Below are 19,192 nucleotides of genomic sequence, written 5' to 3' on the forward strand. Positions count from 1 at the left end.
TGTTATGCATTATTTAAATTATCAGATGTGCTCTAGTATACTATTGGGATTTCTAAAACAGCCATAAATCCTTAAAACTGCAAACAAAGCTGCCTAGGGTCTCTTAAGCTTTATTTTGCACTATAAGATAGTTGATAGAGAACAGGATATTCTATATATTTTGTATTTATTTACACATAACACTGAACATACTTATTATACAGAATGTATATACTGCACTTATCAGTGTCTCTTCAGCATTTTGGCTGATTGCTATGTATGTCATGATATGGATAAATTTTTAAGAAAATGAGAAATTAAAAAAATTATAGTTAAAACTGCACACTGCAGCGGTGTCAGCTGTGCTACAAAGGAAAAGCAAATCATTCATGTTTGACTTTTCTTTCATATTCCTCATTTCTTAGGGGTTTGTTTTTTTGTGGGTTTTTTTTTTTTTTTAAGACTAGTTTAGTGTAAACATTTTATGTACTGCTGGTGCTCCTAGGACAGGTCTGTTCCTACGTATGATAACTGTAACACGTTTTTAGAAATGGTAGTCAATGGCTGCCTAATTTGTTGTGAAGCCTCTTGCATGAAAACTTCATTTACTTAAGTTTTCCTTTCTTCATCTGTCTACCTAGTTGCTTTAGTAGAGCTACAAGATGTAATTGTGTGTCAGACTGCTCAACCCCATCCTAGGTATAACGCTAGGTATATTTTTTTTCTGGTGGATTTCCACAAATTTGATTTTTATGATTTTTGTTTGAGGGAAGATGATACATAACCCAAAGAGCATGAAGGGAATGTCCTGATCTTTCTAGTAAAGTTTATGTGAACAGAAGCCTCAGCAACCAAATTCTGTGCAGCTTCATTGGTGACTTTAAATGTAAGCTGTTGGTTGATGTAACTTTATTTATAGCAGCTGATTTTTTTTTGTAACCAGGTATTTTTGTATATTTGTGTGGAGGAGGGGCTTTCTCATAGGCACCTGAGACGTGACCTGAAATGAGACCTCTGGGTAGGCCAGCATCTGTTGAACACAGATCTTCAGAGGATTGTGTCAGTGTGGAAGACAAGGAAGTGCACAAGTGGAAGGGGAGGTGGAAGTTAAATCCATTAGCATTATCTCTCTGGTAGACAAGCAGCTGAAAGCAATGTTGATGGTCAGTAGACAAGGTTGCCTTCAGATCAGGGGTACAGGTGAAAATGTGTAATTGGCAGTCTTATGGTATTTAGTCTCACATGAGTTCATATAAGAAATTGTATGTAATCCTGAGGATTGCTGTTATAAATCCCACTTAATTTGCAAAATCAAACTCTGAACATTAGATCTGTTGTTCCTATTTTACCTGAATAAACTTAATCCCTCTGGTGCAATGCACTGAGATTTGGTTTTGGTTTACAATGTTACAAACAGTTTTTAGCTGTACAGTGATAGTAAGAGATAGGTGAGCCTGTAGCCCTACAGTTTTAAATGTGCTCCAGTTAAGCTTTGTAATTAGAACTACAAGAAGGATATTACTGCTTTTGTTCCTAAAATGATGCATGATATTTTTTTTTTTTAAATGTATTTCTAGTTATAGGTGAGACATCAGTGGAGAACTGAGTGTTTAGGACTCTTGGTTATGTTCTAGGCTTTGGGAATAGGGTGTGGTATAGTTTCCAGCAAAAATTGCATGTGACCATAGACAAGCTTTTAAGCTGTGAATTTTGTTCTGTATGTGTCTTGGGGATGCTTTGACTTTATGCGGTCAAATTGCAGGTGTAGTTTGTTCTAGGGAGAAGTACAGCCCTTGTTCAAATAACTGTGATGAGGAAATGCGAAAGCTCTACCTGCAGTCTGAGGATAAGGTAAAAGGACAGGATTATTGCAGCTTTTGGCACTTCCCCTCAGCAACAGCCATTTTTCTGGAAAGTGGATGTCAGCAGAAGAAGGGGTCTTAAAAAATTTTCTTTCTTTTACAGAAGATGCCAGGTGTTTGACACTTGGCAAATCTGTAGTCACTGCAGATCTGTAGTGGGGAGCAGGAGACTGTCCTGGACAATATTATTGTAGGCTTGGATGTTTCCAACAATGGGAGGGGAGGAAGTAGTGCCAAACTGAATCAAAATGCACTTGGAGTATGGAGTGCCCAAAGCAAGTTTAATTTTCAATGGCTTCTTTCATTCAGCTCCTTCCCTCTTGAGCACTTAACTTGCTTTTACTCTTGCTTATATTCTCTTTCTTTACCCTATCTTTTTGGGAACTATATTCAGTTTTCATAAGCATGATTTAGTGTTTTTCACTGTCAGAAAAGAGAAGCTGGTTTATGAATTGGACCACCCAAGTGTGGACTAATATGTCAAATAGGATTTTGCAGGAGGTCTGGGCTTGCTGCTTTTATTTATTTATTTATAGTTTTGGAGGTGAGTATAATTCCAAGGAGATTGCCAAAGCTCTGTGGAATGGGGAGTTTATTTCAGTTCACCTCCAGCTAATGGATGCAAGCCCAAGAGCTTCAGTTGCTTTTGGTCCAACTGTGACTCCAGTTGTTTTTCTTTCAGTCTAGGAATTTTTTTTAAAGCATCTCGATGACAATGGTACCTCTGTTTCATTCTAACAGGACATGCCAATAATTCCATTCTTCAGATGCACATAGGAGGCTTTTCAAGAAAAATAGTTATTCAAGTAGAAGTCAGTGTGGATCTCCTGGTAGTTGTGCAGAAGCCCAGCTGCAGTGGTGTTGTAGTCTTCTGAATACTGACATCCTTTGGAGCACACTGTGCTTCTGTTCAGGATCTGTGACCTTTATTAAGTTTGATCCTAGCACTCTTGACAAGAATATCAAAGCTGGAGTGTCTCTCATCTGCTGCTGTTATGCTGTTACGTTTCGTCCTCAAGCTTCTTATGAATTTTTGGGGGGTTTGGGTTATTTTAAACTTCAGGTGCTCCAAAAAAAACAGAGGGGAGCAGAGAATGAGATACTCTATATACTAGAGACTGGTAGGGTGGGTGTAATCCACCCAATTTAAACTTTATTCATTGTGCAAAGGTTCTTAAACCTTAGTCAGAGAACACCCCTTCTGTCTCAGAAAATGAAACATCCATCACAAGTAGTCAACCTGGTTAGTTACTAAACTGTACCCAAAAATTTTGCTGTAATGCTCAAAATAGCATGTCTGGTAGCAGTCAAATTCCACAAAGACTCATGCAAGATCAGAAAAGAACCTCAACCAAATCGTTACATTCTCCTATGTGCTCTCCCAGGCTAACCAGCAGTTTGTACACTAGTTCTCTACTTGAACAAAAAGGGTCTGCTATTCCTGTTTGTGTTGCTACAGTGTCTAGAGAAAAGGCAAATATTTGTAACAAATGCTGCAATGAACAATGACTCCAACTGTAGCTACAGCAGTCAACTGGCGGGTGGCAATCACCTACCTAAATATAGGCATTTGGTATGCTTTCTAAACTATAGGTTATTTGCACAGAGCTAGCAGAGATGATGCAGATCTTACGGAAGACCTTGCTCCTGTAGCAATAGCTGCAAAACAGGTGGGTCATGCTACAATGTCTAGAAGTCCATGAGACACATGAATTTTGCCACCTAAAATACTCCCCTGATAACATCTAGGTTTAAAAGGAAAAAATACAGCTGAAAATGGAGGCGCGCTCTTCTAGGGACAGAAGTCTTACTCGTCTGATGAACGAGATGCTTCCCATGTTGAATAACTTGAAGGCAGTACTGAAAGTGTTGCCTCTATGCTGTTGGGTATTGGTCCTCAGGAGGACATAGAATAATGTATTCTACCTATCACTTCCCAAATAAGGAATGACCACTCATCCTTTCTTTCTCTCTGTTCTGCTCTCTGTATACTAGTCTCTTTCTAAAGGCAATAGGTGTAATGTGGGGTGTTTGAGAAGCCCATCAAGGTCATGTCAGAGCTGATCTGGAAACATTACCTGTTCTCCCTCATATGGGAAGAAGTAGACAGTTCTACTCAACTACCTTCTTTCTTCCATGCTCTGGAGGAGTCTCGTTCTTTTCCTTCTGCTTTTTAAAGATGTTATCCTCAAAACAGAGATTTCACAGAAGGAGATTAAGTATATATACGTGTTTGTATGTATATAAATTTATATATGTGACTGAATATATATATATGTAAAGGAGCAACCTCATGTTGTGTATCCTCAGGACTTTTTTTTAAATTCTGAACTTGCAGGAAATGCATATGCTTTTACAATGACACAGCCGAAACTCACCAGAGAGCAAAATTATAACACATGTCTACCTGTGCCTACATTACAATATGAAACTAAATAAACCTCACCTCTGTTGAATTTGTGTTCTCGGGTGGTGCCTAAGTTGAGAAGACACTTCTCTCATCTGTTACAGCTCCTTCTCTGTTCATTCACCCGATATCCTTCCAAAAGAAACCAGTATGAGGGGGGGAGCAGTGAATAATCATAGAAATAGGAAATGGTTTGGGTTGAAAGGGACCTTAAAGATCATCTAGTTCCACCCCCATGCCACAGACAGGGACACCTTCCACTAGCCCAGGTTGCTCAAAGCCCCATCCAACCTGGCCTTGAACCCTTCCAGGGAGGGGACATCTACAGCTTCTCTGGGCAACCTGTTACAGTGCCTCACCACTCTCACAGTAAAGAATTTCTTCCTTATATCTACTTTAAATCTACCCTCTGTCAGTTTAAAACTGTTACCTCTTGTCCTATCGCTACATTCCCTGCAGTATAATGCATACTTGTATAATGCACACTTGGACCTTGACTCTCCAAGAGTCAGTTAAGACTTGTGAATTTCCCCAGACCTGAGCAACGGGAACCTCCTGAACCCATGAACATCCTCAGGAGTCTACAATAAGCTAATGCTTGTTCTGTTGTGTTGAGGGAATTGCACGTTTCTTTTTTCTTTCCCCTCAAAATGGCAACAACAACAAAAAAATTCAGCTGAGAACCATTTATTCAGATTACAGCCATTATATAAAGTACTACTATCAGATGTGAGTGTAACTGGTCTTTTCTAACCTTACTAGTCCATCCTCTTATCAGATGTCATGATTTGTAAGTAGTAGAGCTTGGACTTAGTCTGGCTATTCTTTTACAAAGTGTCTCATTAATAAAATAGTATAAGAACAATCTCATGGTCCTTGTGGCACTAAATGATACCACTGAATGTGGTACTTCAGCGCTGTTGATGTCTAAAATGGAGTTGGCTTTTGTGACCATAGCATCATCCAGGATTTTATGGGGTACCAACTGGAATGTTTATTCACTGCAGAAACTCTGGAATTTTCCTGTGAAAATACTTTGGCCTTTTGTTTAACTCAGCTGAAATACACTTACTCAGTAAGTTCTGGTATGCAGCTGCTTATACTGTCTCTACTGTCATTGGACACTGTCCACATATTTCAGGAACTTAATGATCTTGGTGACTTGTGAAACACACTCCATCAAACTTGGATGGTGTTCTTAGTGTCCTTCTGTGAAGAGCTGATATCAGATATTTAGGGTGATACGTTCAGCAGCTCTGTGGAATTAAGCAACCTGCACTGCTAGATCAGATAATACATCTAGAATATTGTGTCTCCCATCTGTGTAAGGTTTCCTTCATGCTGAGGGACCTGTGACTTACAGTGAGATCTGTGCTGACTTCTTGCTGAAGGAAGGATAAGTTACCTTGTAGTAAATTGTGACAGTTTGAGACGTTTCTGCTGTAGAACCTAGAACCTGCCTCTGTTCTTGGACTTCCAGGTACTGTGAAGTTCAATAAAAGGACTTCTAGAAGAGTCATGTTTCATCCTTGATGCCTCTGTCATGGGGAAGATGAGACAGATGGGATGTGCGTTTGCCACATGACAGACCAAAGTTTTCAACAGATTCTGGGCTTTCCCCATGAGAAGGACAAACATCAGTGGTGAGATTTATGCTGACTGGTCACTCAGAGTTGTTACTGGTAAGCTAAGTGACCTTTATTTACTCTGCAAACACTTTGGGCATCACGTATTTTGATTTCAGAAGACTGGAGTTCAGAGACAACAGTACCTTTTATGGACTCCATAGGTTTTACTGACATTGTTGCAACTGGCTTGCAATGCTGCTGTTATCCTATTTCTTAGATATTTTTGGGATCACTGTCTTAGCATTAAGCATAGGCACCAGCTGAGTTAGAAATTAGTAACACCTGAATATACAGAAGGCAGGGAAACGATGAAATAGAAGAAAATGTCAAGGGCCTGATCCTCCTTTGTCTAGGATGTAAGCCAATTTCAATGGGGGTCTTGTTTGGTGAGTGAGGTGCTTGCAAGATCAAGTCCTAAGCTGTCAAAGATCACATGCAAAGCTTTGAAGAGGCACTGTTTTAAGCTGTTCAGTTCCAGAGTAGCAATGTGTTGTGTGATTGTACTCAAGCCACTGATGCAAGTGTATATTACAAGGGAAAAACTGCCAGCAGCACTTAGAGTACCTAGGTCTACAGTGTATGAGGCAGAACAAACATCTTCTTCCAAGCAAAACATGTCAATCACTTTGAACTTTTTTTATAAACTATCCATTTTCTTCAAATAATCTTCTACGCAGGAGCTCAGAGCAGCAATACTGGCTGGAGGCAATATGGTTATACAGTGCAAAAGCCATACCATAAAGCACCATGTTCATTGCAATTTGGGGAACAATAGAGGCTCTGGAAAGAAACCCTGTGGCTGGCTGGTAGTCCTGCCACAGCACTGGTCTTACCTGGTAGGTGCTCTGGGCTGTGTGGTGCTGTCAGCATGACCTGCAGCTCCCCTTTGCTCACCTCAAGGTGCTGAGTGAGGAGATGCCTGCTGGCCAGAGCTCAACCCTGATATCATGCTCCTGGTTTCAGCCACCAGAGGTTGACTGGGACCAAAATTACTTGTGTCATCTGTCTCTACTTCCACGGTCCCAAATTCATAAACTTTTAAAGGTTGATTTGTTAAGTTCCTGACAGCTCTAGCCTAATTCTGCTCTGATCTTTTGGGAACGTAGAGTAACTGGAAATTTTGGCGAAGAGCTTCTTTTCTCATGACAAACTGGTGTTCAGAAAGATTAGCTTTGTCACTGTTGTTAAATCTCTTTCCATGCATCTGAAAGGACATCAGACAGATTCATTTTGCATGTTGGTGAATTAGTCTCATCCTGTCAAACTCAGGGAATTACAAGTGCTCATGTCTTATTGGGATCAAACCCTTGGTTCTTCTGACTCATACTGAGGAAAAAACAAAGGTTTGCTTTAAATAATGATAGTTGTTTACTTCCATGTGCTTTTTTTGCATGGTCTCTCCACTGGCTTGAGCTCTGGATCAGACCCTCTTGGAGCCTGCACGAGATGCACTTGCTGTGTATGTAGGTGCTAGTAAGACTCTTCAGACAGAAGTGAATTTCACCTTGGGCGAAACTACAAATGTGTATTCTCTGGCAATAAAGCCTGCAGTTAATCAGTCTTTTCCTCACCCCATGGTTACAACGGGTGGATGTTTGGCAACAGGCTGTTCTACACACCCCTGAAGTTCAGCCCTGACCCTAGAAATTAATGGGAACTATGGTACTTTGGGACCAAGTTGTTATAGTCTAGCTGGACACATCAATTCATTTTTCTTGGACTCTTAATCAACTGCAGTGTTTGACGTGTAGATGATTTAAGTTTGCTTCAAAAACAAACAAAAAAATGTTTTGAATTACCTATTATCTTGTACAAAGTGAAACAATTTGCCCAACCCTGTGGTTGCCTTAGAGACTTGTTGCAAACAGCAGATATAAGCATGAGCTTAATATGAGGAATGTCCAAAGGACAAGTATGCAAGTGTTGAAAACAGAGAAATGCAACATCATCATTGCAACATCTGTTAAATAGTAGGAGACTGCAGTATTTCAACTTTATTGTATACTGGTTACAGGCCTCTGGAACCTTAGGCAAGCACCTGGCATTTGTATTCCTTCCTGAAGGCAATTAAATGTTTCAGTCGACATTTCATCCATCTCTTCCTCTCTGAGCCCTGAGACAGTCTTGTTTGAAAGCAGTAAAAATCTCCTTGTTTCAGACAACATGGGAAAAAATTCATTCTTAGCATTTGGGAAACAGAAACCCAAACCCTGGAGTTCTGTCTTGGATTTTATTTGGGATCATGTGTTCTGTAGCATTTGCCCAAAGTAAAGGCTTCTGCATTTGTCATAACTTTAGTATTTGTGGCAGGTGCACCCGCCCAATGACAATAGGGCTTCTTGGCTGCTGAAGTGTAGCAGCTCCCGACTGCCTCTGCTCTCGGGGCCTCACAGTAGTTGGGGCCTCTGGCCAATGGGAGCCACTATTGAATACAGGTCAGATTAGGCCTGGGGATAAATGGAGTCCCCTGGGGAGCCATTGGAGCTTGTCCTCTGGGGCAGCAGCTGTGGTCCAGGACTCTCCCCTTGGGTCAGGACGCTGCCCAAGGAAACTCCTCGAGGTGCCTTGGGTCGGGACGCTGCCCGGAGCAGGTCCTTGAGGTTGAGAGTCCTCACTCATTAGGTGAAGTGGTTTGGGTCATCGTTAAACCCGAGGGAGCGGTGCTTTGTTCTGCATTTTGAGTTGTCATTAAACTCTGTAGAGTTCTTTGTTCTGCATTTTGAAGTGTTCTCCTGTCACAGGCATTCGAACCTGTAGTTTGCAGAGGGCTAGTTAATTGTGTGAATAATAATTTTTTAACTTTTGGTGGTTGCTTGTTTATTTGAGAGCCTCTGTAACAGTATTAGTATGTAAAAATTAAAGGTCATGGTTGTTGTTAAGCTTTCATTTTAAAATAGTTAAAGGTGATTATGTATTGTATTCTAGATGTTTATAAAAACTGTTATATAGGCTTATAAACCAATTATTAAAATATCTGTGAATCAATTCATACTACGCATTGCAAACAGAATATTAATGGATACAGCAATAATGTGTGGTCAGCTTAGGATCCCAGTCCTTTAATAAACTTTGCCCAGCTGGAGCTTTTATGTTCATGCATTTCTCTACTCGTACATCTCTCTAGAGAGAAGTCCCAAGAGAAGCTGGGATCTGCTGGCATAAATTTAAGTGGAGCCTTAGGTGTTTCATTCCTTTCTTGTGCATGCATCTATATGCAGTGGAAAAGAACAGTTAGCCAGCAAAGTCTAATTTTTCTCAAATGCTTAAATAAGAAATAATGACCTTCAGTTTGTATGGGAGAAGATTACCTAGAGTCAACAGAAAGGATTGTAGTTAACTTGAATTTAATGCCTAGATTTTATTCCTTTTTTTTTTAAAAAAAAAAAAAGGTAACAGAAAGGTGATGGTGCTATTTTCAGAGCTGCAGCATGGATACTACCTAACCTTTGCTTATTTGACTATGTATACAAAAGGTGTATCTTTCTGTTGGCTTCCATGTTTAAAACAGTTGTAGCAGCTGTTATTCTCCAGCTGAGATACTTGAAGTTTTCAATCAAATTTAAATCTACAGGCTTTGAAAAGGAGGAGGAACCTTATCTTCAGGCAGTCTGGAGGGTATTTTTGAAGCCCACCTAAAACCCTGTTGAGTCTAGTGAAAGAAGGGCTGCAGGGAGACTATTATTAAGTACAGGAGTAGCAGGGTGCCCTTTCCAAGCATATCTAGGGCTAATTTAGGATTTTTTAAAAAAGTATATCACAGAGGGGAGCGTTTGGACAACACCTGCATAAGTGGCTTATCTAGTTGAAATTACTGTTTCACAGGAAAAGTGCACAGCTGAAGCTCTGTAATTTCAAGATTGTCACCTGATGCAGCTTCTGACATGCCACCACCCTCCTCTTCTGTCTCCACTGCATTTACATAGGAATAAACTGTGTGGCTCCCACTTGGCAGGGAGGGGACTGGAAAATCCTCCTCTTGGGCTCCTTATGTGTGGTAAGTGCTCTGTAGATGGCTGCCCAGCTGGGAGCAGGGCATCCCACTAAGTGCTGACTTGCAGTAACACTAAAGGTTGCTGGGCTTCTGCTCACCCAAAAGTCCCTAGTTTCTCTGCGTGTTAGGATTAGGAGAGAGTGTCTTTATGGCTGTAGAAACAGGGGATCAAGATCTTGGTGACCTAATTTTACATTTTTTGTCTGCCTGTTGTCCTGTCTTTCATTCCATTGTTAAGCTTAGGGTATGTTTCACGAATGACGTGACAAAAAGTTTCTGGGCTTCACTGGTCGAAGAAATCACTAGTTTGACTTGTACCTCAAGACATCTAATTGATAGCTGTGGAATAATTTCACAGATACTGATGGATTTCGTAGTTTGTGAGCTTAAAGTCTTTTCAGAAGCAATTCATGTGATGAATACAATTGTGCCAAACAGCAGAAGCACGAATAGGACTTTCCTTCTAAGCAGTTTTATTTTTCTAGGTTTTTTTGTGTGTGTTAAAAGGAGTGATCTGTTTTGTTATATGACATGCTCAACCTTCAAAATGAAATAAAGGTTTGTTGTGTTGTCAAGGCATCCAGTCAGTAGCTAGGAAATGAGAGCAAACAAAATCAAGTTCTCGAGAGAGAGAGGAAGTTCTTTTAACTGTGGAGGCCTATCTACACTTGAGGACCTGTCCTATCCAGCGCACAAGTTTGCTTTCTATTGCATCAGTGTTGCTGCAAAATACTGAATGCCTATCAGCACACACACTATTTGAGTTTTCAAACTAAATTTTGTCTCCCCTCTGCAAATAATATTTTTGCCCTGCAGAAAAGAACAGAGGAACGTTGTAAGAGATCTAACTTTGCCTAGCTCTGATCTGTTCGATTTCAATAGGGATTTTACACAGGATTGATGTCCTTCTAGTATAATCACCATCAGGGCTTGGCATTGCTGCAATACAGGGAAAACACTTTAAAATGTTTCTTAGGGCATACTGGGTCTAAGATGAGTAGAAGTCTGGAGTTACTTCACTGCAAGTGGAATTTCAGCGCAAGTTTTGCTATGTATGAAATAACTGGCCAGTCTGCCAGCAGTCTTGATTGTGTGGTTATGTAGATCAAGTGTAAGGTTTTAAATGCAGCTTTGTTCAGAATTGTTCTGTGGGATCACTGGACATTGTTTTTAATGGGTCCTCAGTAATTCTCCTGATCAGTCTTTTCTCACTAAAACATCTTTAAGGCAAATTGCCCACACATCACATCTGAACATCACGTAGACCCACAGTGTCATGTTTCATGTGTAGGACTTGTGCATCTATATCCTATTCTTTCACTAGAGCAATGGCGCTTTACTATTTCTTCCCATTCTTGTGCTACTGCACCCTCAATTAGTATGTCAACATGTAGTATATGATGCGTGAGATCTGGGAATGGCAGGTAAGGTGCAGCATGCTGCAGCAGGTGGAGAGGATGGGCTTCCTTTGTGGTATAGCTCCATAGTGTAAGACTATATCCATCGTGCGACTTGCTGGCATAGAAATGAGCTCCTGTTACATATGGCTCAATGTGTGGAGCTTTTTTTCTTGCATCAAATTTTCTTGCATTAATTCTCCTAAACCTTTAACATGATGAGCCTGCATGGTGCCTGATGCAGGGGTAAGGTTCAAAACAACCACTGGTTTTATGAATACCATTACATTCAACCCTTCCCTGATAACGTTAGAATTCAGTGGATTATTGTACAGAAGCAGAACTGTTGTTTTAAGAGTCAAAGTAATTTAGCCAAATGCATAACTACTGCACTGGAAAAAGAGACAGATGTCTGGTCTGTTCTGTTTTCTACTGCTTCCCAGATGCAATGTATTCCTACAGGATATTCCTCTTGAATATCCTTGACATGTGCATACCTTCATTCTTTTGCATAAGCAGTGAGCATGTTACCTAATTACTTAAAAAAAGCCACCAAAACTTTATTATAGATTATGCAAGACAGAATTTTGTATGCACATATGCCTTGTTTCTTGAGAGAGAGAAAAGGCCACCTGCTAAGGCAGGGTTTTAAAAAGATTAAATTCAAGCATCACTGTATGTATGCGGTCATAGATAATACCCTTTAAATGCTACACGGTCTTTGTGTGCATGTATTTAAATAAGAAACAAAGTGATATTCAAGTAAGGAAAACTTCATAAATTCTACTGTGACATTAATCTGTATGCCACACTGTATGTTTTGTGACTATGCACTTCTAACCATATGCAAGAGTACGCTATGACAAGAAAAGAAGTTGAAAGGTAGCACCACTGTTAGGAATTCTTAAATTTGTCCAGCTAACAATGATGATGTTTTTGTCTTAATTTTAATCACTCACTGAGTTACAGAATGTTCACAGGAAAACAAAACAACAACAACTTATCTGCTTCCTGAAGGACAGCTGATGGCCCGTGTCTAGCACAGAGAATCCAAAAGGAGAGGTGGGGAGAGCACATGCAATGCAGCATGGCCAAAGCATGAGACACAGGGTATCAGAGAGGGAACATGAGTTTCATGCTTAAAACCAGGAACCAAAACTGGGGAACTGATTAGACTGGAGCAGAGATGGCTCCGTCTATGATGCATTCCTTGATGAATTATAGGATGGCAGCCCCCAGGAAGCCCACTAATGCCTGGCTTTTCTGAAAGACCTTTGTTAGATCTATCCTGTCTATAAATGTCTCTGTCCTTTCTGCATCCCTATGAATGAAGAATGTCTGAACGAATAAATTACAATGAGCAATCATATATGATACAAATTCATAAATGGAAGATCAGCTGAAAAAAGAGAGAGAGTATGATTGGATCAGATAGTTAAATACTGCATTTAAAAAAAAAAAAATTACTAAAGTTTATTCAGCCACAGGGAAGAAGAGAGCAATGAACTATGGATTTTGCATGGTTGCTTAGTTTGTGGTTCACAGAAAGTTGCATGGTTACCCGACTAAATGCCACCTCAGATGAATTATGTGATCTACATGACATGTCCTTCAGTGAAGCACATGCAGCTCCCAGTCACATGGGCTAGTTCTTGCTTAGAAGTGTTTATTGTTGGACAAGCTACAAGAAGCACAAACTCGTGCTTAACCACCATGTGGTGTTTAAAGCTGTACAGCTCCCCCTTCCCCTCCATCCAAACTTTTTCATGTGTAAGAAGAATTACTCAGTCACTATGTCCTATCTTTCTTCTACTCCTTTCTATTCCCCTGCCCCTGTTTTCTCTAGTATCCATTCTTCTAGAATCTTAGCTTGGTTAACAGGTTATAAAATCCTTAGAGCGTTCAGATGCATCTATTCATACATAGTGACCTTTTCATTCATCCCTTTCATCCTCTTATCTCCCAAGTCACTCTAGCTTCTTGGTGCCTTGCTCCATAATGTGTTTTATTGCCCATTGAGCACGGGGGTGGTATTATTCTTGCTTTTACAAGGATAATGGTCCCCACCCCCAAATTTATTTAAGGCTGTTTCTGCTTTCAGATGTTGTGGAGTATATATGTGTGTATATATATATATATATATATGTTTCCTTCTGGGTGTTTTTAGACTTTTCAAAGCATCTAATTCATTTAGAGTGACTTATATTCCTCCAGGGTTGTTCTGGAGCTGTTGGGATTTCAGCTTGTTCCCGAGTGAATGGTTACAGTGCCCTTGTTATTGCTGGCTTCTTCCACCCCTGCTTAGAGGGGTGATGGTGGCAAGTTTTCTCCCCAAGCCTCGAGTCTCTGAAAGTATAAATCTTTTTATAGGTGCCCATCATTTTTCATGCCAGTAACCCCACTTCTCCAGGGACCCTGCTTCTGCCCCTACTCCCAGACCAGAGAGTACTAGAAGCCCAGCACTCTGAGATCTGTGTACACAAAAGGACATCTTTCTGTCTCACAATCAGTTTCCACCCAGTGACTTGCAGAAAAGACTCTACAACTCACATAGAGTTATAAAGCAGGTATGTTTACTCCAGCGCCGGGGTGCAAGGGGATTTCTCCACAAAGCTTGCACACCCACCACACATTTTACCAAAAACTTAGAGTGTGGATATCCATATTCATTGGATTACATAACACAAATATCCATATGCATAAGCAAGGCTGGGTTAGTTGGAAAGGCTGGTGTCAGCAGTTTATGTTCTCTTTGCACCCGTGCATTGACTCCTGATGGGCATCTCTGGGGGGTCTTTTGGGGGAAGGCTTGTAGTCTTTCTCACCTCGTACTTTTCCTCAGAGCATGTGCAGATTCTCTTAGACAATTTCTTGAATAACAAGAATGTTTTCAGCAGATTTGCTAATTCTATCTTATCTAAAAGTACCAGTGTATCTGCTTCTACTGTCCATATATGGCTATCTATTCATTACCAGGACTAAACTAGTTAGAGCACATCCGTTTTCCAAGGACGAAACCATAATATTTTGCTTAACACTGCAGTTCTTGGTAGATTTTCACAGAAAACTGCTTTATTTTGATGAACACAGTAGCAGTAGCCTTTGGTAAGCTTCCACAGAACAGTCAGGGCAAGCAGGATTATTAAGTAATATTTAAAAATCATTATAAGTTGCTATAAGTAAATAAGTTGCAAAGCAGGTGGTCATTTCCTTGTATCACCAGTGCTCAAAGCCCAGGTATGAGTACATACATGGTGGATGGTCTGTTGGCTGCTTGGAGTTTCTCATTCAATTGTAGGTCAATGTCTGCAGCACAAGGGACATGGTGAAAAGGGTAGCAGAGGACTGTTGGTGAGCTCTCATCATCCAGGCTGCATCCTCTGCAAGGAGAGTGGTAAGGCTGTGATTTCAGGCTTTGATCTATACCTGCAACAATCAAAGCCTGTGTTCAAAGTGGAAAATAGTGATGTGCATTGGGGAGGGTGTGCAGAAGAAAAATACGTGGTAACGGGATTACAGTGCTTGACTTTTCATGATGTACTTTAGTAAGTGTTACCCTGACTGACTTATGGTCATGGGATCACCAGAGTGAAATTGAGATTTGATCCTGTGGTCTTTGAGTCACCACACAGCAACTTTTGACTGTCCCTTTTGTGCTCCATCATAACAGGGGATCATGTTAAGTGAGCGCAGTCTGAAACTGAGGAAGCAGAAGTTGTTCCTGACTTCCTTGCATCTTAAATCAAACAGCAGTGGCTGTCCTGAAAACAGCTACCAGCTGACTAAGCTGTATTTAAAACAATGAAGCAGAGACAATATATTTCACTTCCTGCAATTCCATGTACCAACAGGAAAAATAAAATGTGTACAGAGCTAAAATATTTACTTTCCTCATACTTTGTGTTTAAGGCAAAAATGCTAATAGAACTGTGGATGTGGGGTGGCTTTTTTTTTTTTTTTTTTTTCAAATAGTGGTTTGAAAGTAAATTTTTTGCTAGGTCTCTTAACTAGATTTTGCCCATGAAACTGTGTCTCAGACTTATTCCTCCAGATGTGAAATGTCAGCTCTGATGCATGTGAGCTGGAGCTACCTGACTCACTTCAAACCTCAATGGTTCTCAATCAATAGAGACATCTTATATCAGCAGTAGTTGTTAAGCATAGCTAAGGATCTACTTAAATTGCCAATTTATAAATCAAGTTACTTTTGGTACAGCTCCTTCAATGGTGTAGTTTCTAATTGAGTGAATTCAAGCCAATTCTTTATATTTTTCAGCTGAGAGTGGTGCTGATACACAGATTAGACATAGAAAGTCCAGGTTAGCAGGAAGAAGGTAAAATGTGGGTGCAGAATGAGTAATGGATAGAAGCCAGTATCACAATGAGAGATGTGGCTGTGCCCTTTTGGGGAAAAAAAGTATTTCTGCTCTTTCTGAATCAGTGTAAATATTCACCCTAAGATTCTAAACCAAAGCATGAGGCAGGAGCAGTGATAATGCCAAACTGCCAGATGACTGTGTAAAAAGCTGTGAAGCAGACTGTCATCTCTATTGCTGGTGCTGTCTAATCCAGAAAGCCAAGTGGCATAGGGTCCCTCCAAGACAAACTGCATGAAGAATTTACACCCCTGTGCAGCAGTACTTGGAAAAACTTGTCACCAATGAGCAGTGGTGTGATCATGTAATAAGCAAGGGTAAAAAAATCCAGGCAGCCAAGATCAAAGACATGACATAGCCTGCTTTGTCTAGGTTTACCTAAGTCACAAAGATCCCCATAAACCCTGATTTTGATAAATCAATTTCTTTGATTTCTATCTCCTGAGCCACATAAGATTGAAGAGGAATGCTGGTCTCTCTTAGGTACACTTTGGGAGCAATTTTAACTTGGCCCTGTTTACAGAAGCTTTTTAGTCAGTATACCAAGCTGATCAAAATGAACCTATGCAATACCTCCCACTCCCACTGTGAGTATGATTCACAGGCAGAATTACTCCTGGGTGTTAACCTTTTCTTGGGCTGTGAACTCCAGAGTCTGAAAACTACAGATTCTGGAGTAAGTATGATGCCCTTCCCATCTTTTCACTGCAGAAAAATACCTTGACTATGGGACCTGACCAGATAAATGCTTAGGAATGTGGCTGGAAAGCAAGACAACAGTATTAGCAAAATTAATTTTTTAACTGTAACCTGGAAAGCTCTAGAGATCCCAAAAACCCTTTAGAAAACAACAAATGGACCTAAATGCTCTGCCTCTGCCTGACTTATCCCTTCTGAGTCTAGAGCCTTGGTTCAGCATCGTTGTGCCTGGCACCTGGCCTGTCATCAGGGCTCTGCTGGTGGTCTGGGTTGGTGTTCTGGAAAGCAGTCATTTCTTGAAAATAAACTTTGTCTCACCTCCTGGCAATGTCTCGCCTCTCCCTAACCCAGCCTTATCCAGTCTCTCAGTAGAAAGTTATCTGAATCAGCAGCAGTACTTTAATTGCCTGTAGATCTGTTTTGCCAATTACTAGGCCTAGCATAAAGGATACAGCCAGCATAAAGATGAACCAGTAACCAAACTGTTTGATACAAAAGGGTCAGTACATGGGTGAGCACTGGGGGTACAAAAAAGTTGATTATGTATAATCTGACTGGTATCAATCCCATGACACCCCATGACCAACAATGGGTGTAAGAAATGGTGAAATGCAGTTTCCCATAGAAGGCACAGGAGACAACCAAGTCAATAAGACCAAGGAAGCCACATACTGAATCCCTACACAGCCCACGTTTACAAAAGCCAGACCTGACTGGAGCCCAGCTCCAGGGAGGCAGGAGATCCTTCCCCAACAGGGAACTCTGCAAAGTGCACCCACCTCACAGACAGACACTGCCCCTGCCTGCAAGGGGTCCCAGCTTTTATCCCCAAGTGGGACACCTGACCTTTGTTTACTTCATGTGGGACACCTGGGGCTCATTTACCTAATGTTATAAACTGACTTCTTAAATTTGGCTGAGTCAGAGTTTCCAATTTCTTTATTTAGCAAGCGGCAACAAGCAAAACAGCGCTGGGCGGCCGGGGAGTCTCCTGCTCCAACAACGGCCCGCACCCTCCAGGGCACTCTGTTTCAGTCTTATACTACAAAGTATTACATAGTCATTATACACATATACATATTCATTACTTGAACCCGCCTACTCCCGCTTCGTATGGTAATTAGCTTATCAGTCCTTTACGCTTGCGCAGAAGTTGTTAAAACTACGGTCAGGGGTCTTCAAATCGTGGGGGGTGGTTTGCTGGGAGGAAGGCCGTAGGTCCTCCTCACAGTGTACGTTTCACCTTTGGCTTGGAATGTGATGATCCTCTGAGTTTGCAGAGTTCTTATCAGTCTAGGCCCAGTAATCTCTTTGCATAATGAGATTCATGGCCGTGAACATCCTCCTGTTTTATTCAATTATGCGCCTGCAATTCTCCACATCTTCTGACTACAGATGCTTCCTCTCTTGTTGTTCCCCCCCCTTCCTGTCACTTTTTTTTTTTTACACTATCATGTTAGTTCAATTAAGCATTTGCTGTTAGTATTACACAATATGAAATAGTTCATATTACAGTTCGCTGAATTTGATGAACAGATGGTTTACCACCTATCACAATCCCCCCTTTTTCTTTTCACCATGTTGTTCATCAAATCTTTTGAGTGCTTGCTGGCTCAGGATGAAAGTTTCCTCCATTTTTGGTGTTCCTCCCAGAGGTTCACACTTAGTCCCCATGATCATTAAATGAGCTGTTTCTAACTTATTCTTAATGATTGCTACTATCTTATTGAATATATAAGGACCAAAAGTTAAGGTTAAAATTAATAATATGAACAGCCCTGGTCCTGGTACCTAATCTGAGGCTATAGTCTCACATCCCCAATACTTACAATAGAATAGGTCAGGATAATTGCAGTAGCTTTTTCCTGGGTTGGAACTGGGGCAAATATAAAATCCTGAGTCCTGTGTGCAAGGTGTTACAGGCACCCGTGTACACAGGGGACTTACAAATAATGGTGCCCCTGTTGTTATTATAGTCTGTATTTGCTTTTGGTTACCTCTTTCAGTAGTTAGGGTCCATTCAAAAGGTTGATGGGGCTGGTGGTTCAGTCCAGCCCATGCTTGTGGTATATGTGTTATGAGTAGTATGCTCAGAATGTGTTGAGAAGGGTGGAAACTCCATTTCTTTGTTATCCAGATAGTCCAATAAATCCAATAGAAGGTTGGTAGAATTCTGAAAGTTTTCACAACTTCCATAGAAGGGGGGGGGGGGCCTTGCTCCTTTAGAGTCAAGGTGCTTTGCACCCCTTTCTGGCCTTTACTTCTTGGGAGCCTTTTTTCCCTCAGAGTAGGGTTTGAAGTTTTTCCCCACCAGTGTACGTCTCTGCCTCCTCTGCCTACTCTGTTGCGTAGAGAAGCAGTCGTATTCTTCAGGGGTACGTTTTTACCTCTACTCCAGGGTACATAGGCCTCCCAGTTTTCATCTTTAACCTCAGGCCCTTGACAGGGAATTTGAAGTTGGTATTTTGTAGGCCAGTAAGGGTGAGTGTACTCTCTTTTTTTTAGGATTTATTCCTTTAATACCTATTTTCCACCAAGTTTTAGAGTTGTGTTTTTTTTGTTTGTTTGGGGTTTTTTTTGTGTTTTTTTGTTGTGTGGGTTTTTTTTTCCCAATTGTTTTCCCTGTTGTTATTCTAATTTTAAGACCCAGTTAATTAGTCTCCGTCCCAGTCAGTAACACTGGTTACAGCTAGATCGGAGGTTCACCTCAAATGTATTATGAATCCACCAGCCTTCTTTACATATGTTATACTCTATACACACAAAAGGGAAACAAATACAGGTTTCAATTGGACAAAATATTAATGTCTCACTTATTGAGTCCTTTTGTGGTGTCTTGTACCTTGATTTTCA

Source organism: Athene noctua, chromosome 3 (assembly GCF_965140245.1).
Source record: "Athene noctua chromosome 3, bAthNoc1.hap1.1, whole genome shotgun sequence".
NCBI classification, from domain to species: Eukaryota; Metazoa; Chordata; class Aves; order Strigiformes; family Strigidae; genus Athene; species Athene noctua.